Source organism: Lathamus discolor, chromosome 3 (genome assembly GCF_037157495.1).
Source record: "Lathamus discolor isolate bLatDis1 chromosome 3, bLatDis1.hap1, whole genome shotgun sequence".
Classification (NCBI taxonomy): Eukaryota; Metazoa; Chordata; class Aves; order Psittaciformes; family Psittacidae; genus Lathamus; species Lathamus discolor.
In genome coordinates this window covers 31,871,680-31,886,955 of record NC_088886.1, presented here as the reverse complement: position 1 = coordinate 31,886,955, position 15,276 = coordinate 31,871,680, and positions in this window count along the sequence as shown.

Genomic DNA, 15,276 nt, shown 5'->3' with positions numbered 1-15,276 from the left:
GAGGCCCCAGTGGTTTTGCAGCATCTGTCACAACAGCACTGGGCAACATGTCTGCTGTTGTTCAAGATCTAAGCCTTAGTCACCAGTGCTTTGGGAAGTGGGGAGGTTACAAGCAGAAAGCAGAAGGCTCTGCCAGGCCCTTTTTATCTCGTTCAATGACTAGCTTGGCTCAACCATAGTTATTCATCGTTAGGCAGCTGTAAGCGGGTGGTTGTGCTCAGAAATGAGTCAAGACATGAAATGCGCATTTTTGGCATTTATGTGAAGCTGCTTATTCCCTATACATACCACCATATGCAGTGTGCCTCTTTGTAAAGGGCTGTGCTATAAGATGCAGAACAATTGTGCAGTGAGATAATGCTTTTTCTGTGGCTGGTAGGGTATCTCTACAAGACAGTGGAAGAAAATGGTGAAAGTACATAACAGAGCCTTTGCTTGTAGTTAGCCTGACATTATCATGTGCCTGTGTACAGGGTGAATGGAAAATGTCATGTAAATGCAATAGCACCTCTATATTCCATTCATCCAGTTTCAGATGATGATACATGAACCAGATGTGGGCAAGAACAGCAAGGTGCTATGCGAAAGGCTGGCTCTTTTCAAATGCTTTCATGTTTTTTATCAAAGACAGTCACAAATAACTTCAGGTTGAATCAATATTTGAAGAAAAATATTTTGCTTCATTTTCTGAGTTGTCCTTGACTAGAAAGAGGGGGAAAAAAGAAAACAAAACTAAAAAAAAAAAGCAATTCACCACAAAACCAGCACCAACAACAGCAGCAATAAAACCCCTCATACCAGAGGAAGAACAACCAACCAACAACAAAAAAAAGGGACGTTTTGCAAACCTAAATATATAACTTGGACTATTCACATCCCTGTCCATACATAGTCAGTTGCCCAGAGTATAAAGCATGTAACTAATTAAACACTGCTCCTCAGTTATTTTAAATGAAGCTGTAATTGGGTTTTCAGTAACAAGTGCCTCATATCTGATAGGTAAAACTGTCTCTGAGGTTGGTGAGGATAGGTATCTCGGACTAATTATCAGCTGGCTAACAGATTAATGTGGGAAAGTGTCTATGCTAGCCTTAGAAATGTGTGACTACTTTACATTAATTGGCAGTCAATTAAGTTGGGGTAAAAAGTGCCCAGAGTGGACACAATCAGAGGAAAAAAGATTCACTCTGCGTGATGTATATGTTAATTTAAGTCACTATAACAGCAATTTCAAGGCTAAGTCTTTCCCCGTGTGACAGAGGATTAATCTTCATTCACATTCCAAGAGGGATAAGCACATTGCTGTTAGAGCCATTTTTCAGTTTTCCAAGCAACAACAAAAAAAAAGTTCTGGCTTTTTGTCAGTATACGTATTGCAATTTTGGTTTTTAAGTGACCCTTCTTTGAAGTTCTCCTCTGGTGACTCTGCGCGAGACCTTGTGTTTATAACTGGAAAACCCTGTTCAGGGTGAGGATTTCCACTCTTCCACCTTATCTGTGAAAGGCGGGTGGATTACCCAAAGTTAGAGAGGAAACCGTCCTCTTCAATGAGACTGCTCCTGAGCATCGAGCACCAAGATTTCATTTTTCTCATCTTGCTCATAAAATTGAAAAGCTCAGCAGATAAAAAGTGTGAAATAAGAATGAACAAAGAGGGAACTGTATATATTTTATTGCTAGAACTTTCATTGGGATATTAAGGCTATTTGCTTCACTGAGAATTGTTATTATGGATAATATATGGATTTCTTTTAGACCCTTTTCTTCATTCTTTATTATTAAAAAAAAAAAAAAGTGTTAACAATGCTTTCAACTATTAGGGAATCACTTTGTGGTGTCTGAAATTAATGTAAATTGAAATGAGCACTTCAGGTGCTGAGGTGAACTTCTGAAGTTTTCTGTGATGTGAAGAAAAGAAAAAAACAAAAAAAGCATTCAAATACTCATCAAAATGGGCCATTTCAGCTGCATGACTTTTTCCATTTTCAAACGGCAGCTGAGGTGAGATTGTCAGAGCAGTTAAGAAACTGAAGTTTCATTGAGCTGGCACATCTAGATAAATTAAATCTGTTGTGAGATGTAAATGAATAAAGAAGATGGCAGAAAGGTGAAGATGAAGGGGGAGGCTGCTCCCCCTATTTGCCCCAAAATTCCCATCTCTGGCTTCGACAGGCAGTCCTGGCCAAATGTCCAGGTGAAGTGGTGCCTGGGCACCATGCTAGTATTTTGTGGCTGGTCATGTCCTCTGTCCTCCAGGAAAAGTCCTGGTTCTGTCTATATTTACTGATGGTTTCACATTGGACAGTGCTGGAGTGGCTGGAGCTTGTCCTTCAATATGCAGCAAAAAGGTTGATAAGTAAGACTGAGAGCTTTCTTCAGAAGCAACACAGGCACCCTCCATCTCCTTTAGACACTTCTGTCTTAAAATTAATGATAATAGTTTCATTCTGGTCTGGAGTTGCCGGTTTTACCTCCATGGACCATCTGCTACCAGCCCTCGAAAACCTCTGTCAGCGTGGCACTAGCTGCACTCCTTCCAGATGCTTTTATCTGTGAAAAGATGTTGTGAAAAGAAAACAAGCAAGTGAAAAGTATAGATTGAAAGTTCACTTTTCCACATGAGCAGCTGCTATACTTGTCAAGAGGGTTTTCCCTCAACTCAGCTGAGGGAAATGGAGAAAGGAGGTCACTATGGGCAAAGCAGAGCTTTGTCTGCTTTAGTTTCCCTATTCAGAATTAATCCAGATGTACCATGCTGTTGTGAAATGCAATAGTGAAAAAAAAATAAAAATGGCAGGAGTTTAAATAGTGCAAATGTAACATCGGCTTTGGGGTCAGAGAAAAATAGGTGGCAGCCTGAGTTTTCACAGATTAAACCAGATATTTCCAGAGAAAAGTCTCTATTAGATTGAGGAAGGATGTTACGAGAAAATTGCAAAGATGATAAAAGTGCTAAGCAGTTTTCTATTCTAAGGCATAGGAGGTTTATAAAAGCCCCATGTGCTTTGGTTTAGATCATCTAGTCTGTTTTGTTAGCAAGTATCACCATGATAGAAGAAGCTAATTTTCGGCAAATCTTAGTACAGTCAGCAGGTTTGTTCTACCTTTAACTTCATCAGGATACATTCATTCTTTCTCTTTTTTTTCTTTTCTGACTGAAGTACTGCAAATACTTGTGATGCCAATCTGAATAAATAATCTTGCACAGCAAACATAAACTGCAGTCCCCAGTACCTGCATTGCACCGTCCTGCATCCCACATGCTGGGCGCTGTGGAGGAGTCATAATGACACATCAATCGTTGTAAACTCCCTTTGTACCTCAACATCTACATCAATTCCTTGATTTATTCTCAAGAGCAGAGTAAAACCAGCACTATTACACACCAGCTTTCCAAGCTGCAGCATTAGAGCCAGTTATCATTTGGTCCCATGTGCTGTAATTGACCTTAGAAATGTGCATGGCTTAATTTCTGGGCCTTAGCCCAGCTCTTGGTGAAAGTTCACTGCATGCCAAGGTCACTACAGCTCTTAGTGTCCAGCACAGAGGAAAAAGGAGGAAAGACTCCCTTTTCTATTGTATTTCCCAGATGCAATTAAATGTCTGACACTTGAAAATTATTAATTTGACTGGAACAGGGCAATGAAACCAGCTGTGCTGAGTCCATTGTTTCAAGAGAGCATCCTTCTCCTCCAGTAACATGTCAGAGAGCCTGTGATCATCAGTGGATACAACCCAAGTCTGTGAGGTCTGGCTCCTGCTCAGGTTCCTGCCTGGCCTCTTCAGACCTGGTTCACCTCAAAGAATTCAAACAAACAGAGCATGGTCACCTAGTTGATAGTAACGTTAAGAAACTGATGGTAATTCGAATGCTAATTAAGGAAGATAGTTACTGACTCTAACGAGAAACAGACCAGGCTCTCTCACATCCACTAAATAATGACAAAGTACTAAGAGTGTTGTGCATGCTGGGGAAATAATCACAATAATGTGCTGAGAAAAATGCAGATTCCTTTTGGTAAATCTTTAACAGCAGCAAGAATTGCTCTAAAGGAAAAGGGACTTTCTGTTCACAGTCCCAGGAAGTCAACTCATTTCTTTCTGTACAATTTACCACTGTTATAATAGCACCTAAAACTCCCAGTAAACAACAACTACGGATTTGTTTGGAGACCACATACCACTGGCACATTAAAGACGCTTATATAAAATGTTATTCTTCCCCACTCACAACACCCACAATTCTTTATTTTTAGTAAAAAAAATTATTTTTAGTAGCTGTAGTGTGAGATGGGGTCAGCCTTCCTCTAATAGAATTCCCTAATACTTCAACAAACAGGAAAATGAAAATGAAAAGGCTGAGCTTCCGTGAAGTCCCCTTTTCCTCCCATCTCTAGTGGGCATGGTGACCACCATGGTAGGTGCAAGTATAATATTAAAGAAGCCCAGTGAACTTGGACTCAACCCAGGACATGAGACTAATTTCAAATGTAGCCAAAACCCCCAAAGAAATTGGGGAGCAAACCAAGACAAAGCTGTATGAGTACGTATTTATTCACAGAGCCCACATACATAGAGACATGATCCTGGGAAAGTTCAGCCCAAGTACCAGCCAACCCCACTGGCTTGGCAGAGCTCCTCCCTTGATGAGAGGAGCAAGGAAACTAGTTTTGTAATTTGGGTTTGGAGGCAACCAGCATGTTGAGGAGGATGTAACGTGCAGAGCAGCTCGCTGGTCCTGGGAGCGGCATCACCACCTCTCACTGCCCAGGGTAAGTTCAGCCAGCGCAGGGGTCTGCAGCACATGCATTTGACAGCAGGGGAATTTTGTTCTCTCTAAATATGGTTGAGAGCGCTCAGAGTCAGTGTGTGGCCCATGTCTTCAGGGAAGCATAGAGAGAATGCTATTTTACGGTAGTATTTGGAACTAAATATTGGGTTTACAGATACCCTTCCCCAAAATTTAATGCTGTAGGAAGTCTCAACTCTCGTTTTTACTTCTATCAACTCATCTTTGACCCATTGCTCCCTTTCTTACTAGCAGAGGGGAAGGGGAGGAGGAAAGAGGTGTTCAAATGTCACTCTATCAAGGTCCTCACAATGTAACAAGAACTCAAAAATTCACAAAACCGGCCATCGGCTTTCGGCTGCAAATTTCACATTACATGCCAAGTGTTACCATAGTAATAACAACTTCTTCATCTTTATTGCCACAGAGCATATTGATTCATTGCAATGTTTCCTGGGAACATTTGTATTTATGCACATGGCTGTGAACATTGACCAGATAGGGTGGAAAATCTGCAAGCCACCTCTGTGACTGAATTAGATTTTTCAGTTTAATCATTGAGACTATGCTTCGATTTTCAGTGCTTGAGCTGGCATTTTTATGATAGTGGCTTTGCCTTGTTAATAGAGCACAGTGGAACCAGCTTGTTGTTTTTCCCCTCTTTTTCTTTGCTCAGTTATATCAAGGGACATTTATTACTTTGTGACAAAAATGCACACCCCTCCCTTTTGAGACTGGCACTGAAGCAGAACGAGGCAGCTCCTCCCTTGGTACGACACCTCCAGAGTAACTGGGGAAGGGCAGGAACCAGAGTGTAATCATTCCATAAAGCAACAAAATATGGGACTGAAGAAAAAAGCTTAGATTAAACAATTCTTTTACGTCCCTTGCGTCTTCATCTATTTCTCAAAAGGCATTATGTGCTAAGCAGAAAACAGTATTACTTTTTGTATTAATAGAAGAGATGAATCATCTAATGCCATTCGAAATTCGGAACTAATATCAAGGTTCAGGTTTCACGGCTGTCTGTAAGACAGACAGGAAAAAAGTCACGCACATCAGAAAGTTGTTCACAGTTTAGAGAGACCCACATCCAGTCCCTCTGTCTGTGACTTACTCCAATCTCTAACTACTAGTCCAAAATCAGAGCTCTCCCTTTAAAGCCTTAAAACTTAATTCTTGCTCTCCTGAGCTCTAAACAGCCAGAGAGAGCATTTTCAGGATATGCAAGGAGGGTATGTGGGCTTGTTGCCATGTAGCCAGCCTCCAAAAACCCAGTAAAACCTCTGGAAGCATGATGATAGGGTTCTTCTGGGTATCTAGAGTATCTCATTGAGCTGGCAACAATCTTGTCACCACTATGAAGGCTACAAAGAGCCGGGTCGTGTGCCAGGAGTGCAGCCTACCAGTGCAGGGTGCGCAGGGAGCTAGCCTGCACTGCAGGGGCCACCTTTCACAGCCTACTGGAACCCAAGGGCCTGGCAGGGTCTCTGTGGACCTCTGTGAGCTTTGGAGGAAGCGCAGGGTGAAAGATGGCTCTGGAGCAAGTCATGAGTAAGGCTGCTGATAGTGTCAAATCACTTTTCCAAAGATCTGTGGTTTTTGGGATGCTCACTCAGGAGTATGGATGGATTACAGACTGAGGCATCTCTTCTCCATGAATCATTCTCTCACGCCTCCTAGAGGCTGTCTGGCCTCCTCCTCCCCCATCCCTTGCACCACCAACACCTGAATAACCACGTGAAGCAGCACCAAATTGTTGGTACCAGTTTGTCCTAATAAATCAGACTACAAGGCACAGCAAAGCAGGAGCTATTTTATGGGCACTTCAGCTACTTCTGGTGCAGAGGTGGCAACCTAGGTACAAACTGCTATAGCCATCTGCGTTTAATCCACCTGCATAATCAGGCAGTGTTTTTGGAAAAGGTCTGGATGCAAGCCTGCTAGTCCAGGACATTATGACTAATCATGAAAGGGGAAATAGATGGAACAGCACATGAGGAGTATGAGTAGTACAGTCTCCAGAGCAAGAGGGATTAATTGCTTGCATCCTAATTCTTTGCAAGGTAAGGAAGTCAATGTGAGGGAAAGATGCCCATGTCTTGCAGAATGAAGGTGCTTAAAGCCAGGGTCACCTTTCACAGCAAAACTTCATAGAAATTAGATAACAGCCCATCCATGCTAAGAGTTTCTCCACATCAGAGGTTTTGAATTGCAGCAGAATAATTCCAGCATCTGTAATTAGTGCTTCCATTAAATTCTCGTTGCTCTCATATTAAATTTCAGGCATTTGGAACTGTCAGAAGCGTTACTAAAGGATGCTATCCTTGTCAGGATCTGCAAATAAGAGTTGAGCTCCTGATTAAAAGCTTAGGGCAGCCCTCATTATTTTCAGCATCAAAAGAGTAGTCATCTTGGGTTACCCATTCAGTCAGTACTGTTTCATTAAAGAGTCTCTAATTGTTTCTGCCTCTGAGCTATCTAAAAAAAAAAAACACATGACAATCTGCTTTTCAAACGCTCCTTACTGAAGCCAAATACACAAAAAAAGTTGTTTTCAGAGGAGCCTGAAAGCCACAGTGACCCTGGGGAGGTGCTGGAAGGAGTCACTGCTGAGTCTTCCAAATCATCTACCGACTGGAACCAACAAAGGCTCTGGGAGGTGTACGTTCCATGTGGATATTTAGCCTCCCTCAACCTCAGCAGCTAACTGCACCATCTCTTGTTTGTTGCTTTGCTAGCAGAGGTAGCACCACCCAGGCACCCCACATCCACCCCCCTTCCAGGTGTGGTTTAGTCCCATGGATGGTGGGAATTAACTGTCCCTCTCAGTAAGAAGCACATCCAAGGACATGTTTCCCTGTGAACCAGTATGATTATATTGACTTTAAAAACATACCCAGGTTACTGACTCTGGATCTAGCCATGCCCCCAGCACGGCCCCAGCCACAGGGAGCTGGGGAGGGGGGATTGGTGGTTGTGGGCCGGGAAGAGGCATCATGTGGCAAACCAGATGTGGGAAATTTCTTATGCAAAACCTGGCTCTCTTGTGCTACAAGGCTACACTGCCTACGTGAGGTCTGCACACATCGAAAAGTAGGTACGCAGGCTTAAGGAGGCAGGCTGGTGCTGGTGCCTGGGTACAGCTGCTCTATGGCTAAAATCAGGGCTCAGGGATGCTCACCAGAGCAAGGTTTTCAGATGAATATTTGCCAGGAAATAAGAATTCAGATGGACTTAACCTCATGGTAAACTCCTGTAGAACTTGTGTAGTTGTTTTCACTGGAAAAACTGAAGCTTGAAAAATTAAGAAGTCACATATGCCTTATTTTGGATTACAAAGGAAGATTTCACTCCAGAAGGATGCTTTGTTTTGGAATGTATGCACTTGTTGTTAAATACAAATTGAAAACATCTTTCAGTTAAAAAATATACAGTCAGAGGGTTCAATAACGTCTTACCAAATCTGATTTTTCCACGTTTTTCCACAAGCACAGAGTGACAATTCACAGCAATTATCTTTTTCTGTTTAGGCAGTAAACAAAGAAACTGGCTATTAATCCAGTGAGCTGCCGAATGCTTTTTATTCCGTCTGGTGCTGAGCATCTCTGAAGACTGCATTCTGCATTCCTTTGGTTACTTTTTAATTACATTGCAATAAAATTACAAGGAATCTAATTTTACCAGTCAAAACCCAGGGACTCTGTGGAAGGTGGTGGAGGTCCAGCTATTTTATACACTAATTACACTAGCACAGGCCCTGGAATAATGTGCTATTTTTATTCATTCATGAAAAAAACCAGCAGCCCTTTCGTCTGGATATGAGCAACTGCTGTTTCATTCTCAAAAACGGTCAATGCACTCTCCATTTGTCAAAAGAGAGCTGCCCTCTTCTGTTTCCAGGGGATACTGCCATCTCTCAGATCCTAATGGGTGTGCTGTTGAAATCAAAATAAAACACCATCACTTCGCCTGCCTCAACAACAAACCAATACCAATAAAGCACTGCCACCTTTCTTAAATCCTCTGACAACGGGGCAATATTAAATAAGAGCTTGAATTATGGGTCTAAGAAAGGAATTGTTTGGCATTCCTAAAAGTACGTCTGCAGTGCCATCAGGAGGTGTGAGCACAGCATAAGAAAGCTTGCCTGAGCTGCAGCCGAGCCGGTTTGGTTAGGCAGTACAGCTGGCCGGACAGACTGACGCTGGTTTATGGATGTGGGGACAGGCATCCCGCACACATGTTTCAAGGGGCAATCGCATCTTGGTAGCTCCAGGCACCCATAAGAGCCACCGCAAGGTACCAGCCACCTCTGCAACCACCACTCCGGCTGCAGGCAGGACTTCAGAGCCTCTATCGGGCTGAAGACTGACAAGACTTCTGCATCCAGAAGGCTCAACCACATGAGAACATGTAGCTTCTAAAGGCTTTTGAAAATTTCACTCCTGATTTTGTGGTAGCCACACAGTAGCCAGTGGGGAACTGCAGGCTGAATCTGCAACAGGCATGAGGTTGGTTGGTGCTTACCAAGCAGCATATCACAGCCCGCATCAAAGCTGCTGGACCAGAAGTTAGGTGGCAAGAAACAGAACCCAGGGAGGTGGATACTAACTAATACGAGTTATTTTGGAATTAGAAATTACTGTGACCCGTTTTCTCCAAAACTGAGTCCTCTCAGTCCTCTACTGTTCACGATTTTTCAGTTAGTAAAGCCATTTCTCCAAGGAATAAAGATTAAATGGTTGTTAGACCATTTCAGGAGGGACACTTGCGATCTCACAACATGATTGCTCACTTGTCTCCTCTTCCTCATAAAATTAATCAGAACAATGCCTGAACTGCCCAGTAAAAGTCCTTAGAAGACAGATCAAGCACATCACTGCATTTACATGAACATTTGGCACAGTCAGATTTGCCACTCATATATTACACCTTGTATGTTATTTGTATCCTTATGAAATAGCAATGAATCCAGTCACCCCCCACTTGCTCTTTCCCCAGAGGGACGGACAAGATTCCCCTGTGACACAGAAATGTCACAGCTTCACCAAGGTTCCGTTAAAGAAAGAAGAGTGGCTCAAATAGGTGAAGATGGAGGAAAAGCTGCTCCCCAGTCTCTGCGCTGAAGGAAGTCTGGGCATGTCGACGCTGATTAAAACTGGCCTCTTGTTGTCTATGTGGAAATCTGACTGGACTCAGGGTACCTGGCTCTGTACATGTGCTACAAATGAACAGCACAATAAATACTACATTTTATTACCAGTTTAGCTTCATAACAAGAACCGCCACTGCAGGTGGTGATTCAAGTTTAAAAAAGGTAGCAACATAAAGGTACTAAAAAAGAGGAGTGAAGCTAAGTGGATGTACCCATCCTCAGCTTGGCTCTGGACCAGCGCAACCCTAGCATCTCACAGCTTCCATTTTGCTTTTTCTTCCACGGACTTTCCACGTGCACCACTTGACTTTTACCATTTCCTGCAATTTCAGCAAAGATTTTCATGCTTAAAGGTGTAGAAGGGAAACTATCTGGCAACAGCCGCAAAGCACACCAAGCAGATGAAGAGCTAACACACATTTAGCCCTTCAAAGGCTGAATTTTTGTGATTTTGCAGAAATCTGCAGCAAAATCTGACAGTTTTCTTTGATCAAACAGCAACTCCATGGAAGCAAAATGCTGCAGCCATGATTTTTCCACAGTGCTGTAGATGGCACCAGCAGTATTGGGCTAAAGGCAGCACTTCCAACATAGATAAGTAATTTCTAATACACAGAATTTGGAAAAGCCTCCAGCACGAAAACAATATTAAAGATTAAATCCTTCTGGGAAAGACACGTGGTATTTATCTGTCAAAACTTCTGCCAGCTATCCAACACTATAATTGTAGAACATTAAGTTTTATCCCAAATGCCAAGCATAAATGATGCTCCTGTATGATGTGACACATCTTCATTTCCTTCTGGAGGAAACGTAGGTCATCTTCAGCAGCACCTACCGAGCACAGGGTGACCTCAACCAGCCTCCAGGAAGAGATTCAAATGTTTATAATTTGACTGTGGCTCTGCAGCACTGAGATGATGGGTTTCTATATAGAACATAGCTTGGCACTGGAAAGCAGTAGTGCAACCTAGTATAGACAGCGGTCTGCAGTCTTTAATTTTGATATAGGCAGTTCAGGCAACCCCAGCTATGTGGAGGGTGTTGTCTTGTATAGCTCTAGCTAGGCTTAAAGGGTGCACCCACTGCAGTTGCACAACCACATGCTAATGACTCTCCTTGTAGGGTTAAAGTTTGTAAAAGGCTAACTCACTTGGGGGTTTAAGCCTTGTTTTCAAAGACAACTTGCAATCAGATTTACAAAAACGCTCCAGAGATTTAAAATGTCTGCTGGGATTTATGAGAACACCCAAGCAGATAGCAGATAAAGGTGCTAAATGTTTTTAAATGTAACCCATGACCTATGTCAGACCCGTGTCCAAGGTTTGGCAGAATCACCCAAGGGAACCTCAAATTTTCTCTCTTTTTATTCTCATTTCTTCCACTGGTTATTACTTTTCCCTCTGGGACACGTACATTATATTCTCTTTAAGTATTACAGCCTGTGATCTGGACCATGTATCTTTGGATTCTGACATTTTAGGGAAGCATGCTGGAACACCTGGGCTGTATTCGCTACGGGAATATTAAGTTGTATGCCAATGACAATAAATGCTGGTTGGCATTTTTGTAACTTCAGATCTCCCATGAACCGTTTCAGAGAGCGCGGCTGCTCATCCATTTACCATACAGTTTGTTAAGTGGGCAGCCTGACAATCACAGTAACACAGCTCCACTTTTTTGTAACAGCTTTAGGGCACCGTTTCTTAAATCAAGACAATGCCTTTGAAGTTAGTGAGAGAAGACGGCAACACTGGCTTTGTTACTGCAATCAGAAATGCAAGTTAAAAGTATGCATGCTAATTGTCAAGACTGTTACCATATAATTAGCATACATAGTCTGTACCCAAATTAAGAACTCCCTTGGAAGCTTATTATGTCCTAATATATATCCAGCACATATATACGTAATAGCTGTGCTCTGATCCATACTTGCATTTCTTAGCAGCAGTGAGAAGCTGCAGGAAGAGCAATGCTAATCTAGATAAACAATGTGTCTTCAGAAATCTGTTCCACATATTAGACAGTAGGCAATGCAAGAAAGGACTCCAGGCTGATGTGAGTGTCCCTATACCAAGAAAACTTTTAAGAGGAGAGATACTGCTTCATGCATCCGCATCCACCCTGAACTTCTAGAGCTTCTCTTCATACTCTCATCACCCTCAACCTTCAGTGCTTCTTTCAAAGCTTCAGGTATGTGTCTACAGCTTATGTTTTAACAATTGTCATGTTTTCTGTGCTGGTAACAGGCTAACACACAACCCACCTTAAGGACAAGGGCTTAACCCAGCTGTGCTGCATTTTCCCTTTTTGGGAAGAGAGTGCAGGGGAGGCGCAGTGTGCTCAGCCACATGTAATGATCCCTGAGTTTTCTGCATCCTGCCTGTGGGCTGGGACCACAGTAGATCAAGGAAGGCTACTACAAATAGCATTACAACTCAGATTTATCAGACATTATTTCAAGGGTATAATTGCAAATACAGCAGTTGAACATCTGGCATGTGTCTTGGGACCGTGGGATAGGCAAAAAGCAGACCGACACTATCCACTGCTGCCTCCCATTTTTAACTCCTCAGTTTTGCATGCCTGGGGCCACCACAACCTTGAAACATCTGCCTTATTTTTATCAGTATTCTTCTGCTAGCACTTTTCTTTGTATTTTTCAATAATATTCGTTAGAAATTACTTGGACTTTGTGCAAGAAAAGTCTGTGCTTCACACAAGTAAACAAACCTTTATTAAAAGCTGTCCTATTAATTACACTTCTGTGACTGTGACAAGGTAAACCAAAAATAGTGAAAAACAGAACCTTGAAGACATAGTCACTGAGACCAGTCATAAGAGGAGGCATGAGAAACATCCAGCTCTAATGTCTGGGTACTTCGGTGCTAGCTACAAGACAGACCAGCAGAATGTACAACAAACAGCCCATAATCCCACCTGACATAAATCAATGTGATATCCTGGAAATGAATTGCATTGTTCCTCTGTCTGAATTTGGACCTGCTAATCCAAACATCCTCACAGTATCATCGTAATACAAGTAGCAGGTGCTCACCAGCTTTTACAAACAGAAGCTACTTGTCTAAGACTCCCAGAGAATTCAGTAGTTGGCCATTTCTTAATTAAACCAAACATGATGCTGCCAAGATACTGCAAAAGTATTAGAGACAGCTGCATTAAGGAGCTACTGGAAAGGAATCTCCTATAAATAGTGGGTAATACCAAGGAGGAAGAGTCCTTTAAGGGACTGCTTCACATGCATGCACACACAAACATGGTATGTCAGAGGGAAGAAGGATGAACCCCTCAAGGCTACTGAGACAACAGCCAGCCCTACCTCAAGCAGGAGCTTCCACTCCTTCCTTATACAATCCTCACCTGTACAAGTTCACACACAGCAAAACCAAGCCATTGTCATAAATGACATCTCTGCTAACGAGCTCTCTAGTCACCACAAACAAAGATTATTGCCGTCATCCTGCTTCCAAGTGTGAAGTGTTCTTTACAGACTCCTCAAAATATTAGGTGTTAACCCATATGTCTTCATCTCTTCTGGTGGACAGGGATTTTGCCATTTGACTTTTCGTATTAGTTTTTTTTTTAACTACAAATCATCTTTTAAAACCCAGGCTAATACTCAGACTCAGGGTTTTTCAGACTGTTGGTCTCATTGCATTTAGTTAAGCATGTAGTCTGCCTTGTTCAGGCAAACACTGCACTCCTACAAAAAATTCCAGAGATGCAACAAACGCAGCATATTATTCAACTATGCTCATTTCTTAGAACCTTATACCTTGCTCTTTCATTGTTCTTTCTCTTTGTAACTTGGGATGAAGAAACAAGGCATAGCTTAATACTTTTTTTAACATCTTTATATGTACAGCAAACACCTGCCAATGGCACTCTCTAGTCCCACGTAATACACTGTAATCTTCCTATCTCTCTTTACACATGTGTAATTCCACTGACTTTAAATAGATCTACTCTTGTTTCATGCAGGTAGAGAAGTAAATCAAGTGCAGTGGAAGAAAGCCAATTGGAAATGTCATTCATTGAAGGATTAGGCCAATGAATTCCAGGTATTATCTGTTAAACAGAGAAGCAGCATTCAAATGCTTCAGGAGAGCTAAAAGTAGGAATAAAGAGAATTTATATGGTCATAAATGGATACAGAAGAACCTCTGGAACCTGCACTTCACAAACATGCACCCGCTACAATCATCCTCCTAAAAGCTGTTGTTTTTTCCACCTCTCCACTAAGATTTAACAGTAGAAGCAATATTAAGAGATCTCTCTGCCAAATTTCACTCCTTTTAAATCATGTGCTAAAGTCCATTTGCTAATTCATTGTAAAGTCATTATATAAAAAAATGAAAATACAACAATTATTAATCAAATGGCTTATAAAATCCAGCCATTTTCATCAGCCTGTAAATAGGGAGGCTAAATGGAGATACGGCAGGGTCAGCAGCCTAGTATTGAGAGGCCTTGGGTTCAATCTTCCTTTTAAGCCATAGACTTTCTGGGCAAATCACATACTTTCTCCCCAAACTTTACTTCCTCAGTTGTAAAATGTTGAAAGAAAATTAAGTGAGATCCTTAGACATCAGGGTAAGAGAAGAAGCAGGAGGACTGCCCATGCTTTCAAATAACACAATTAGTCTTAGATTTTCATCTATTTTATATAGTATTTTATTTGCTGCCTTATTTAATAAATGCCTGTGACTCTGGATTAGGCTGCCCAGGTATCTCTGCATGACACTATGGTTTGGCTGTACCAAACTGCTATAGAATTAATATAGAATACAATTACATGTATATATTTAAAAAAGCAGTGTTTTAACATCCAGTAACAGGGACACAGTGCTCTGTATAGGTTTGCTCCTCTCTGGTTCCTAGGATGACTGAAAATAACTCTATCTGTATGGGCATAAGACAACAAAAGGCTGCACTTACAGGCTTTGACAACTCTACTATACCTGAGAACACATAAAGCCTCCTGCATTTTATTGTTAGCACAGAAGCACCACTAAGGCAGCTCTCAGCTCATCAAAAGGTAAATCAGGATAACTCCATCACAGTGTCATTATTCTCTGTAATGGTCTGATGTGCTGAGTAACGGGACAGGCAAGCACAGGGACAAATCCCTGCTCACCATTGCTTATACACTCAAAGCTGTGCCTCAACAGCACACCCTGAACATCTTGCCTGTGCCACCAGGATATTGCCCTTGAGGTCAGCAGTTCGCCGCACTAACAGCATGGCTGCAGCACCAAGGAAGAGCAACATTTTCCTCTTACCTGAGTTGAACACAGCATACCCCAGA